General features: G+C 39.8%; 1 long non-coding RNA gene across 2 annotated transcripts in view; it reads right to left on the bottom strand.

Moving 5' to 3' along the window:
• LOC139668880 (uncharacterized) overlaps window positions 1–14702 on the bottom strand; it is a 95741-nt gene that overhangs the window by 17455 nt on the left and 63584 nt on the right. The gene's annotated exons all lie outside the window — the stretch shown is intronic.

Genomic DNA, 14702 nt, shown 5'->3' with positions numbered 1-14702 from the left:
GAGTTTTAAAGCAGATTTCTGGTGTACCAGCAAGTCACTGTTTGGTTATATCACTGGAATTCATGATGATAAAACCATTGTTGTCCCCAACTATAAAAGATCTACCACAAAAATGTAAAAGTAAGATTCAATCTTTAAGTAAGATTGAATTCTTTAGTCTAAAGATGCAGTCATATAGACAGATCCAAGTAAAGACTAGTAGGTCATAGAAAGAAGTAATAACAACAAAGATCCAAGATGAACTATCCATGGCAAATAGGTTTGAATGGAGAGGGTGCTCAGAGAGGAGGAGGAGCACAGAAAGATTTATTTCACTTGAACTTTCACCCAGAGGCAGTCACTGCACTGCCCTCTCCACTTGGACTGTCTTGAAGAATTAATATATTTGTAAACCTTCCTCAAAAAAAAAGCCCCAAGACATGAATAGAATGCAAGCCTTCAAGAAATACATGAGCAGTGTCTTCACACTCTTTCTATAGCCCAGACAGAATGAGAATGCAGCTCTTCTCCTCGCTGGTAACCTCTTGTGTCTGCCTTGCAGAAAACTAAGGAAAGAAGAGATCAAGACTGTCACTACGTTAAAGCACCTTGCTCAGATAGCATCTGCTCACAGCCCCAGACAAGGGAGCAGCCAGCTCTTTCTGACTTTTTTGCCAAACTCTGCCTGGCAGGACATCTTAGACTGCATGTTCCAGGAACTTAGTTCTGTTTACCCCAGAAAAACCGCCTTAAATATTGTATTTACAGAATTCTCGTAGCCTTTTCGTTTTGTATGCCCTCATCTCCTACTAATGTTCTGTTTTACATAAATACACTGCTGTGAGCAATTGAATTTGGAAAGTGACTATAAAAGCCCGCAAAGATTTTACTTACGAAAAAATCATTAGCTTACTGAAAGTGTTAGAGGTGACCTCTGGCATAAAAAGTAATGTGGCAGTAAAGGGGTTAGTATCTAAAGATACATTCAAATCCAATGCATGATAATAATTCAGAAATTGGCAATCATTTTCCAAACCTCCTGTGCAGAACACAGCTATTACTCCTGTGACTATCTCTTTAAGTAGGTGAGTTACAGAAGTATGAGATCTCTTGAGAGAAGTTATAATAAATCTTTACTAATTTGGATTTTAAGCACCAAGAAAAATTCCTCTATGAAAAGACTTCAAGCTAAAATGTTACTCAAATTCAGATTCCAAATTTTTATTTCTTAGAAAATATGTACAATTGTCTCCAGGCCCTTGATGTCACTTGTTCTGAGCAGTGGAAGTAGTGATGCTATTGCATGGGAAACATCTTCGACTCGGGCATTGATGATCTTAAAATATTGTAAAGTATAAATACACAATGTCATGTCAATCAGTCAGGTACTACTCCAAGATACAAATTATATGGCCACAATACACATACAGAGTAGTGCTGTGTAGGCATTGAAAAGAAAATCTGATCAGCAGTATCTGACTTGCAATAGATAAGTTCAATTCATTATGACCTCTGTTTGGGAACTGAGGTGTCAGCATCTGCACTGAAGCCCCGAAAGGGAGGAAGGTTTTCCTGCTTTGTTTGCTCTAAGTTGTCACAGTAACCTCTTTTGTTGTTACAGTAAACTCTTACAGGTTTTATTTTATAACCAGTTCCTTCAGCCTTCAAGAACAAAGGCAATTTCTATGCTGAATCACATGATCAATTTACATAGCAAAGTAAAAAATCAAGATTTACTGCATTAGATTCTGAATCTGTTCTAGTAAATAGTCTGGAGAACTCTGATCCCTTCAGGTCTGTTGGTTTTGCTAATGAAAAAGCCAAACTGTGGAAGCAAAATACACAGCAACTGAGATTCCAAGACTCCACAGATGTTTACATATACCTGTCATCACTGAAAAATACCTCTAAAAATTGTAGGTTCCTCTTTAGGAAGTACAAGAAGCTTTGTGTCCAGAAGAGAAGTTGAAATACAAACAGAAAATACTCCAGTACAACGGAACTGAAATAAAAGCTGTTTTCTGGCCATGCATAAAATCCATAGCCAAAATAATAAAATACTTTCCCGCTGATCACACAGAATCTAAGCCTTTTATTAATTTTTCTATACCACTGACAGCCTCCCAGATGGAATTTTCCACTTCAAAACAGTAGGGCTGAACAAAGAGCCAACACTAATTGGTCCTAGAAAACAAAATAAATTGCAGTTTTCCAGTAAACAGAGATGCAAGGCTAGATTTTGATCGCAGGTAGATGATGCTGGGGTGCAGCAGCAGTTTTCTGAACAGCATGATAGCATCTGCTAGGTAGGGAAGAGTGGTTTATGACACAGTGGTCAACAACACCCAGCCTCCCAAGTGAACCACCTGCCAGGAAAGTTGCTGTCCTTACAGCTGCACCTTGCTAGAAGATGTAACTTCACTACCATTTAAGAGGAAAAGATTCCAGGGACACAGAAGGGGAGCTCTGCTTCCTTAGATGGGAAGACTGATAAATTTAGACAAGGGACAGACCTGAAAAATGACTTTTGGTTAGATTAAGAAGCTCAGTCATACAGTACATTTATTTCATCCCTGACTAATGAGCAGGTGCCTTAGTGTGCTGAATAAGATTTTGGGCTGCATCTAGTTGAATACTTGCCCAAGCCAAGTATTTTTTACAGCAAAAAGTATGTCATCCCAAGGAAATTATGATTTTACAATAGTAATTCAATAGACTCATCTATATAAAACTTAGAATCTTTCAAGCCTCTTGCTTAGTTTGTCCTGTGTTTTTGGTTTCACTTACTTGGACAGAAAAATAACAGAGGAGTAGAAAACTGTAAATACTTTCAATGTTAGGTCATTAAAAGTCACTGGAATAAAAACATATAATGCATGCAATTCAGTAAAGACAAATGCAAACCATTACTCCAACAGAAAAATATCAGGTGCATGATTATGAAATAGAGAATTTCCATCTAAACAGAAACACTGTCAAAAGGGATCCACAGAATCAAACAGCTCAGGAACTGCCCAGAGTCAACACTGTCATTTCACTACCTTGTCAGGCCACTTATTTGTAAAATGGAGCTTTTTTCATGCAAGCCTTCCACACACTTCAGAAAGGTTACAGCTCAACCAAGATATCATTGTGCTCTTTTGGCTTCCAAACCTCAAGAAACTAACCAGAAAGCATCCAATGAGTGCAACAACAAATTAAAAACAAACAAAAAACCCCAAACAAACAGATGAAAGAGCAAAAATTCAAAGGTAGAGAAAATAGACCCCTGAAGAAAAATGGGAAAAGCTGAAGCTCAGTTTACTGAGTTGAAAAAAAACCACATGGTAACAATTTCCAGATACTCAAAAGATAAATGTGTCCACTGATGAATGGAAAATCAGTAATGGGTTTAAACAAAGAAAATAGGATATAAGGTAAACACAAGGGGTAAAAAATATCTATAATTAGAAGTATAATTAGGCAATAGTATAGAGAAGCACTCAGGAAGTGATTGACCCACTTAACCGGGATGCTTTTCAGAACAGAGTATGCAAATGCCTTTGAGAAAGTCTCTCAGTGCAACTGGATCTTTCCCAATAGAAGAATAGATAAGACCTCTCAAGGACCCTTCTAACCATATTTACCGTGATTATATCATTTTACTGTTTGGGTAAAAAGCTTTTACATTTGTAATGTAATAGGCACTTTGAAGAGACATAATTGTTATACCTGGGGAAGGATCATATACTCCTGTTCTTGGAAAAATTAGCTATATTTGGGAGCAATGTGAGAGGCAAATAAATCTCTTGAAGTGACCGGACACAGCGGTTGCTACTGCTCATAATCCCAGCTTCACATAACACCAGTCACAAACTGAGCTATGCAAAGGAAGAGACGGGCATATTCACTGTGGACATCCTGTACATACAGAGACCTGTCTGCTTTTTGTGGAAGCTGTCACTACACTACTAAAGCCTAAAACACCAGATGCATAAACACAGGCAATGGCAAGAGGTCTGACAGGCATAGATGTACTTAGGTGGTCTATCAACAAAATTGAGAGGATTTTTAAACAGAAAGCAGGCTATTTAAGACAGAGAGAGAGAGATAGAGAGATAAGGGAAAAAGAGGCTGGAAAAAAAAGAAAAGGAAGGTTTGGATTATTAGGAAAGGAAACTACTTTCTTTTACTCACTTCTACTGCCTTAGGAGGATCAGGGGGTTGTAAATTATGGTTCTATCAAGAAATCACACAACTTTTCCTTTTCCTTGAAAACAATGTTCAAGAGGCCAAATACAGTCAAAGCAGTTCAATCAAAAGAAGTTTGATAAATATAAATATGGTCATCTGATTAGAAAGCTGACATTGGTTCAAAGATCTCCATTTGTCTTAGAATTCAAACACATGATTTTATCAAAAATAGAAGGTCTGTATTTAGCCTTATTTCATACAGATTATTAAGTACACAAATTATTTAACTGAAAGCAAACATACATTTAAAATTAGACCTATACTTATAGTATAGGTCATCATGTAATGAGTGAAAATGGGCTTGGAAATACAGCTAAGCCTCATGAAAGTTCAGTTTATCTATCTGTAATCTGCTTTTTTCAGGTCTCAGACAATGTAGTAGGCACATATCACATTCATTGCTACATCAGGACTCAAATAGGCTTTTTTCTTTACAATCAAGTTCTATTTTTGTGCTGGCAAGTCACTTCTGAAGAGTTAAGTCAATGAATAAATCTGCAACAAATTCATTGCATTATTCTGAAATAAAAGAGACTGACAGCAGAAAAAACCCCTAAAGTGTAGGAAGTGAACATTTGTACAGAATAATGTGTTCATCATTATTTTTTTAATCTCATTTTCTGGTATTTGAGGCAGTTGGAACAAGTGATTTCCTTTCCCAGCTTCTTCTCTGTTAATCTTCCTCCGAAGATATAGTTCTTTCTTGTGGTAGTTCAACTCCCTGCCATGCAAATGGACATAAATGTTACAAACTCATCATTAAGACTACATTGAAGGTGGAACAGCAGTAAAAATGACCTATGGAGAGAAGAAAACTCCTACTGGAAAAAAAAAATGGACAGTTGAAAGTCCTGGGTATGTCTCTCTTCTCTCTAGCAAATAACTCATATAACATATATAACTCACTTATTCCAAAGCAATACAGAATCACTTAGTTTAAATCAATAGGGGTATTCTCAATAATATACTGTATTAGTAATGATCCCTTGCACATATTTATGGTATTTAGGGAGAATAAAACGTTTTGGAAAGGAAGTTCTGGCTGTTCAAAAGAAAGAAGGAATGTCTTTTCATTTGTGAGACTTGTGAAGATGAATTTTACTACTAGGCAGTACACCCATCCTTCTTTAAAGCAAGTTAATTCCCTTGAGAAGGAATCTATGGTCCTCCCATCATTTTGCACACTCCCTCATCATAATTGCAGAAAGACCATTTTTAAAATTATCAAGAAGTAACAGCACAGTGGGCAGAAGGTACGGTGTCAGAATGCATCATTTGAAGGAAAAAGGACCACTGTCACAGTGACCTAGTTATTATATTTCAGATTACAGTAATAATAACAGTAGTCTGGACTCTTCGTCAAGGCAGTAATGGAAACCAACCATGGGGGGAACCGCTCCCCAGTGACCACACCACATGCAACGTGGGGGTGAAACCAAAACCCCTTTGTTAAAGGAAGGACCCAACTTATAAGAGGTTGGTTTGGGGAGGCCTGAGGGGAGGGTTTCAGAACTTGGACACAATAGGGCGAAGGGAGGGGCCAAGTGGTTGGCTAAGAATCCAAATAGACCATGGGGAAACACCTATCAAGTGACAGGAGAACTGACCAACAGGGACCCGGGGATTGGGCTGGATGGTGGAAGAGACAGGCACATTTCCACCAGATCACTGGCAGCACGGGCAGGAATGTTGTCATCAGGAGGCACCACTCTGGCTCGGACCTGCTGGCAGGTCCCGGACGCCGTGGCCCCAACTCACCACCCGGGGGCACTGCCCCTGCCACCCACGCTGCATGGCGCAGGCGCGGCAGCGCTCCCCAGTGGTGGCAGGGTGGCCACGACACTGCTGCTGAGTGATGGTGGTGGCAACAGCTGGTCATGGCGGCAGCTGGAGTCGGGCAGCCCCGTGGCAGGGAATGTGTCTGGGCAGGACTGGCTTGGCACGGGAGAGATAGCACCGGTGCCTCCACGGCACTGTGGCTCATTAGGAAAAAGTGCAGGGGGACACATGGGGGTTGGAGGGGGGAGGGTCGGGGGGGTAACGAACATGGAGGGGGCAGAAATTGCGTGGAGTGGAGAAGGGATACAGAACGTCTCCAAACTCCAACCCATACAGAGAAAAGCCATTAATTATAAACTCCAACAATAAGTACGTGGCCTGCAGAACTCGGGGTGCCCTCCAGCGCCATCCCTCTTTGGGGTCCATTTCACAGCATATTCCCACAAGGCAGATCCAACAATATGAAAGAAATAAACAAACAAATAACCACAACACTTAGATTTTGTCCAAAATAATATATGCATGATTGGCAAGATTTTGAGCTTTCCATATGAAGGGTTTTAGGACACTGTTCTCTAGTGATTTTTTTTAAACCCTCCTCCTGCAGTTATTCTGCAGAAAAGAATGCAATAGTCTTCATTTGCATTATGCACCCTTTCTAATGACTTAGAAACAGCTTTGAACCAAACTTGGAATGCAAATACAGTGAGACAGGAGTTTCATCAGAAGCCCAGCCTCATTGGTGTCTGGACGATAGTTATAACAATAGTCAATACAGTGTGGAGAGGGAGAGGCCCAAACCAAATTTAGGATGGAAAACTGCTTAGAAGAAGATGAGTGAGCTGTTGGTACCACCAGGTACAAGGGATTAATGAGGAAAAATCACAAGCAGTGCTTCACAGGAAAGCAAAGGTCTAGGAAAAGAAGGAAACAGTACAGACTGAAGACTGGGATGAAGCCCAGCATCTACTGCTGTGGTCTGATACAGTGGGAAAACTAAGAAAAGAGGTGTAAAAGCAATTGGGTAATTTTCCAAACAATAGTACTCAGGTACCAGACCCACCAAGTAGCAGATAGGAAATAATGGAGAGGACTGACCTATTTATTTTGAATAAGAGTAAGGGAACTTCTGGAGTATGAAAGAGATGAAAACCAGATGGGCACAAGGCAAAGGAACGCAGTGCAAGAGGGTGGCAATGGTAGCAGTGGTGAGAGGGAAAGGGAAGAAAAAGAAGGAGCTAAAGGAAAAATGAGCAGGGAGATCCAGGGACCAGAATAAATGAGTTAAGTAGCAGACAAGCACAGCTGCAAACTAACCTAGTACTGCTGTAGGAAAAATTTGCTCAGCTGTCCTCTAGGAAAATTGCATGTATTCCCCTTCTCCCACACACAGAGGCCTTAGAGAACAAAATGGAGTGTGTGGCATCACAAGGGCAACATGCTCTTCCACAGACAGCAGAGAGCACGCACACGTTCCTGCAGAGTAAGTGCTTTCAAACCTATTAATTCATACAGTTAAGCTGATCTTGACTTTATTTGGCATTTCCATGGCACTCAGCATATTCAAATCACAGTGCAACAGTGTTCACTGTGCAACTGCAGGTGTTAGGCAAGTAGAGACTGCTGTCAAGAGCACATAGCACTGGCTGGCCTGCCCTGCAGCTCCAAACCAGAAGCAGGTTATGTGGCCCTAGCTCAGCAATTTAAATGCAGGTCTGATGATCCCCTTTTTAATGTATGAATAATCCTTAAATTTTGCATAATCAATATGTCAATTTAATTTGGTTTAAGCAACTCTAATAGTAAAAGAGCATCTCTCATGGAAAATAGTTTCCACTCCCACCACAATACTTTTACTCAGAAACAGCACCAAGCATCTCTGTTTGTTCCTGTCTCATGTCACTACCTAACTTTTCTTATTGGACAAAGTTGTTTTCATAAAGCTAATATCCCACAGCATGTCATTCTATTTATTTCAGTGTCCTTTACCTGTTTTATTACCTACCTACTGATTTTTCTGCCAAGAACCTTTTCATGATTGATCTGTTACAACTTTAATAGAAACTGTACCCTTATGGAAGACTTGAGGGTCACATTTACTCCCAGTGTAATTAAACTGACAGCAGTGGCTTTATCCCAAGAAAAAATTTGGCTGTATACATTCACAATAAATAATTAAGTCCAAAATTACTCAATTGTTTCCATATCTCATTTCTTCTCTACAGAGTTCAGGTCTATATTGAGCCATGTATCTTAGTCTTGTACACATCCTTTAGTATTAGGAAATATCAACACTAATTACATCAGGATCTGACTTAGTTAATTGGATTTAAAATATTCTGATAATGAATCTAGATCAGACCTGGTTTTGAAACACAGGTAGGCTGAATTGCTGGCATAGTAGATATGCAAGAAACATTTGTTCACTAAATCCCTCATCTACATTTCATTCATTACCTATTATTACAAAGGCAACAAAAATCCTAAGAATTTGAAGTCCTTTATAATTACAGTCTTTCCTTCTGTATCTACCTTATCACACATTTCACTCTTCTGTTTCTTACATACTTCTTACCACCTTCCCTTTTACCTCCAGTACATGAGAGGTTGTCTACTACACCATTTCAGAATTAAGTAATAGGCTTTTCTCTAACTCATGTCCTGTATTCACCTTCTAACCTTTCTATAGTCTCCTGTCTGCTCTTCATAATCATTGTTCTCTTTTCCTCTCTGAAAACTAGCTATGACTCTGCCCCGCTTTGAATCTATGAACTGTTTTCCACTTGAAAGTCTAAACATCACCAATTTCTCTTAATTGTGTAATGATTCTGTGACTAAGTTTTTTGACAAATGTGAGCTGTGAGAGGACAAATTTAAAAAGACAAGGAGAACTCTGTCCTTCATAGCAGCAAGAAAACTGAAGCAGTTATAAACTCTGCATGGTTGGCAATATTTAAGAAATCTTCTATTTAGGCAGATCTAAGAACAGATCTCCTAGATACAGGCACTTGGAGATGGTATGGATGAATTTTAGGCCATACATGATATTTTATATGGGCATCAGCTATTTAATTATTGAGAAACCTTACTATTAGAAGGACTTAACAGAAAATAACCTGAGGTGACCATTGGCATAGCAAACATCAGTGTCATGCTGGATTACAGTTCTGAAGCACACTGAGATTAGCTCAGTTGGCTAAAGCATGGTGCTAATAACACTAAGGTCGTGCATTTGATCCTCATACAGGTCATTCACTTAAGAGTTGGACTCATTGATCTTTATGGGTCCCTCACAACTCAAAATATTCTGTGACTTCTGTGACCCAATCCACCTCATATCACACTGTGAAAGGGATATTTTTTGTGACCATATATTATTCATACCTTCAACAGATGTGCACTGTGTAATGGTGAGCAGTCAGCAGACAGCTCTGCTCACTTTAAACTAGTGTTCCTGTGACTTTACTCCTCTGGCTAAAACAGCTGATGAGATGCTTTCATGGCCTTCAAAGGCACTGAACTGACAGTTGTACAGGGTTTGAGTAGCCAGGTTTTGGTAGCAGGAGGCAAGGCTACAGAGGTGTCCTCTGTGAGAATCTGCCAGAAGGTTCCCTTATGTCCAACAGAGCCAATGCCAACCAGCTCCACAATGGATCAACCTCCAGCCAAGGCTGAGCCCATCAGTGATGGTAGTAATGCTTCCATGATAACATATTTGAGAGAGAAAAAAGAAGTTATTGGACAGGCGTAAATGTGTCCACAGAAAAGATGAGTGAGAATATGTGAAAGAAACAACTGTGCAGACCCCAAGGTCAGTGAAGGAGTAGGGGGAGGAGATGCTCCAGGCACAGGAGCTGAGATTCCGTGGCAGCCCATAGTGAAGACCATGGTGAAGCATTTGCCCCCCCTGCAGCCCATGATGGTCCATGGGGCAGCAGAGATACACCTGCAGCTCCTGGTGGAGATCCATGCCAGTGCTAGAGTAGGTGGATGCCCAAAAGAAGGCTGTAACCCCTTGGGAGATCTATGCTGGAGCAACCTCTTGGCAGGGATCTGCAGACCCATGAAGTAAGGATCCCACACTAGAGTAGGTTTACTGGTGGGACTGGTGTACCTTTGGAGGACCCACATTGGAGAAGCATGTTCTGGAAGGACTGCACCCCACAGAAAGCAACCCACACTGGAGCAATTAATGAAGAACTTCAGCCTGTTGGAAGGACTTATGCGGAAAAGTTTGTGAAGGACTATCTCCCGTGGCAGGGATCCCATACTGCAGCAGGGGAACAACTTCTCTCCCTGAGGAGGAAGCAGTGGCAGAAGCAACCTGTGATGAACTGACCATAACCTCCACTCCCTGTCTCCCTGCCTGGAAAGGAGGGAGGGATGTTTTCAAGATCTGTTTTACTTCTTAATATCCTGCTCTGATTTTGATTGGCAATAAATTCAGTTGGTTTCCCCAGATCAAATCTGTTTTGCCCATGACAATAATCAGTGACTGATCTCTCCCTGTCCTTATCTCAACTCACGAACCTTTCTTCACATTTTCTCTCCCATGTCAAGTTGCAGGGGGAAGTAATAGGCTTTGGTGGGTACCCGGCAACCAGACTGGGTCAACGCATCATAACAATGTAAATAACATGAGATCTCCATGAAAATCAACCACAAAAATGTCAGGTCCCAGAGTATTTTGGTTTATGATTGTTTGTGTTTATGAGGTGCTGGGAAAAGTAATTACTGTGTTTACGAAAAATGTCCTGCAAAATGTCATCTAGAATCTGTAGCTGTAAAAATGCAAAAAAGCAGAGCATCCCTTGTAAAATTATGTGCTAAAAGGCATCAGAAAAAATATAAGGATGTAAAATTTGCTGTTTTAGTCAATCCCTTTACAAATAGAAGAGGGATAGCACCTCATGGTCATCATAAACTAAATTGTGAAAGTCCATATCAAACAGCAAAACCATCAAACTCTGCACAAAGTATGGCTCACATATAGCAAGCCCAGTCCTCACATAAACTGTGGTGGTGAATCACTGCAGCCAGACCAGAGGTTGAACTTCTTGCATAAGCCATATGCCAAATAATGCTGAGGAACATCAGTAAAATACAACACATGTTTGTAAGCAATATGCCTACGGGGAAAAAATAGCATTCAGGGAATAAGTAAGTACACTGATGCAAATACTGTGCCTCATTATTTCTTTGCCTCATGACTTGATTTGGTCCCACAGTTGAAAATACTTTAGTTTTAATATCTCTAGCCTCTGAGAAAAGATACTTATTATTTTCCATTTCTTTCCCTCAACTGTACGTCCACATTTGGGTTTCACTTCTACTTCCTCTTTACCTTCCAGAAAGTTCTGTCGATATTTTTTTCAAATGGGATGGTGTGGGGGACAGAGAAATTACACCAGAATTTATATTCTGTGAACAGAGGTTCTATAAACTTGCAGGCATACAGCACAGCAAAATGTTGACTTCTGCACTGGAACTTTCGACCCCTTTTATCCCTTGGAAACCAACTGTGGAGCACTGCAATCTGCAATCTCTTTTTCCACACTGGGGATTTCTATTTTCCCGTCTGGATTAGGGAGAGATACAATGCACCCATCTGTTTAATGTAGTTCTGATTAATATACTGTCAGCCACCCTGAAAATACTTGGTTACTAGCTCTCTAATGTAAAACTAGAGTTAATTAATGAGTGCTTGTACACACTCGTGCAAGTGTGGCCATACACGCGAGTTGATTTGCAGCTGCACATGCTTATGACAACAAGGGAAAGGGATTCTCACGTTCAGCAACCCTCTCTGGAGTCCCTCGAGCCATGCTCCCCCTCCTGTTTCTCCTCTGGAGCCAGCACACCAACAGTGAGACTTCTGTGTGGTAAGTTTTCAGATTTGTCATGTCTGCACCCACTGATGTAGAAACTATGACAGTGGCACCAGGAGCAATGATGGAAGGATAATTAAAAAATAATTAACAAGAATAATTTGCAAGGGGCCAAGGGACAAGAGCTTTTATTTCATCAGCTGGTGTAAGTGATTAAATAGGTATGCAACACAGCTGTAGAAGTATCCCTTTTTTAAATCGAAAGGAGGGATGGCATAGAGGGAATAATTACAATTACTTTCTTTCTTTTGTTCTTTTGACAGCCTGACTAACTTGCATGACCAAGTAGTTTACTCCAAAACAAGAAGAGAATGAATCCCAGTGATCTTATGCATTCCTCTGAAAATAATCCAGAATCTTTCATTTGAACATTTTAGCTTTTGTTCCTTCTTTCTTGCAATGCTTTGAACTCCACTGCATTTCCTGCAAGTGGATGGAACCCTGCTGTCAACCTTATCATGGACAGGACCTTCTGCTTCTGGTTTAAATTAAGAATGAAGAGAGCAGCTTTTTTTTTTCCCAGGGTAGTTTCAAGCCCTAAATCTGATGCTTTCCCTTCAAGGTACGTTGATCTCTGATTTCCTTCAGCTCCCTGTTCTTGACATTCTCTAGTATTTGGCCTCTGATAGAAAAGTGATCAAAATTGTACCAACAGCTAAATGATTCACAGGAATAAGAAATAGCATAAAACATACAACAAGCCTGAAAAGAAGCCTTCTGTTATTAAAATACCTCACAAAGAAAGAATTGAAATCCCAGGTCAACATCCGAGCTGCAGATTTCATGCCAGATTTCAAGGCCAGTACAGCACGAATACATTTCTGGGAAGTATCCAAGCCTTTGAATACTTTTCTAGACCTTTCAAGTTCACCAAGCATTAATGACTGTATGAAAAATGCAAATTAAGTACCATATGTGAATTCAAAATCAAAGCCTTATAAAGAACAATGTGGAAATGTATATTCCAAATGCATTTCTGCTTGGAAGCTAAAAGAAAAGCAGCTTTCAGGATTTTGCAAGGTTCTCTATTGTAATTCTATCCTCTCTTTTGAACAGCTCTCTATGTAAATTATGATAGGGCAGTTAAGCACAGTGATTGTTAAATGCTTCCTACTGTTCTGTGGGGGTTTTATCAGAGGTTTTCAATTCAGCATATTTATCTGTACTGCCTTTCAGTCAGTGCTAAGTGCCAGTCCTAACAAATATCTCTTCTGTAAGTTTGATCTTCCTGCTGTCACAAGTATTATACAATATAAAAGCCAGGCTTCTGGCAGCAGGAAAGTGAAACTACTTACATGCCAGATGTATATTTATTTTTTGCACTCAGTCCTGTTTTCTTCAGTTCGGGGAGTAGAAACAAGTTACCTGGCACTGCACCAAGGGCCAAGGTCTTGCCTACACTGGGCTGGAGAGTCTTCAGTCACAGAGAGGTTTCCCCAGTGCCCCAACAGTACAGCACATTCCAATGAAACAAATTACTATCAAGTTCTCAGGAGTGATCACATCACTCCTACAGATTGCACTTGACCCAAGCAAGGTTAATTGTCATGTTAGTCTCTATACACATAGGCTTTGCAGTAACAAGCATTGCCAAAGAAAAACATGAAACTCACAAAGTCCTTTTTAAACCCACATTGTGTCTGTTGTTTTCGAGATACTAAATTTCTTTTTCTTTTTTTCTCTTTTTTTTTTTCTTTTTGGACTCACCAAATTCTTTTCTGCACAAAGGAAATTCTCTTATTATTTCAGCATTGCATTCCATGTCCTGCTTACAAACATGCATAACTCTTCACATTAGGACTCTGCCAGAATAAATTGGAGTCCACAGATGTTAGGAAAAAATGGGACATTGTCAAATATCAGCAAGCACTACAAAGCAATTTCCTGAAGCAAAGCTCAGAAGTCATCTTTTTATTCATATGCATCTATAAAATTCCCTGAAGTGTACCATACTTTGACAGAGGTTTGCACAGTGCTATCTCACCCTGGCACAAGACACTCTTGCTCTGCTTCAGAGCTTGGAGCAGGCTGCACTTCTTTACCTCCTTTCATCCCTTCAGCCTGAAAGTCCACATGTGTACCAGAAAAGTACCAAAAGCTGTTTACTCAAAAAAAATTTTCAATATTTTGCATTTTTATTAGTTCTCTGCTCAGTAAAATAGACTGAAATATATCTCAAATAACCTAAGCAGCTGTCTGCTGCAGGTGGAATTTCTCAGCTGCTAATGTAGCATTTGCAGGAAATGGTGGAGTATATAAAAATAAGTTGTGAAACATCAGTCAATTAACCTTCAGACTCACTGGCACCACCCACTGAAAAGGGAGCTTCTGGCATTTTATAACTTGTACTAAATTAACTAATTATAGGTATGACCTCTCCATTAAAAATGAAATATCAGGCCACTTTTAAAATTAATTGTTCCTGAAATATTGGAATACTTTGTTTTGATGTTTTCTAAACCACCAAGATTTTGCCTTTTTGCTTTACAAAGCTGAAAGCTTTGTTGAAATAGTTTAAACTGAAACAACACAAAAAGCATTTCATTCTTGGACAAATTAAACTTCTAAGGGAGGGAGGGAGAGAGGGGTGTCAAACAAGAAGTTCCAAAGAGTACTTTCCATAGTTTTGATTCAGTCTCTGAAAAGCTATGTTCATGTCTATCTTTACTCCCGAGTACAACAGATCATTTCTGTCTTTTACAAAATTCTCAGTGCCATCATAAGGGTATAAGTGAAAAAGAGACGCATAAGATGAAGGTCAGCTGCTAAGAAGAAAATACAAGTTAGACTCAAATTGGTTTAGACAGGAAGCTAAATGAAGGG

This window comes from Pithys albifrons, chromosome 2 (genome assembly GCF_047495875.1).
Source record: "Pithys albifrons albifrons isolate INPA30051 chromosome 2, PitAlb_v1, whole genome shotgun sequence".
Classification (NCBI taxonomy): domain Eukaryota; kingdom Metazoa; phylum Chordata; class Aves; order Passeriformes; family Thamnophilidae; genus Pithys; species Pithys albifrons.
This window is presented reverse-complemented; position numbering and strand designations above follow the sequence as displayed.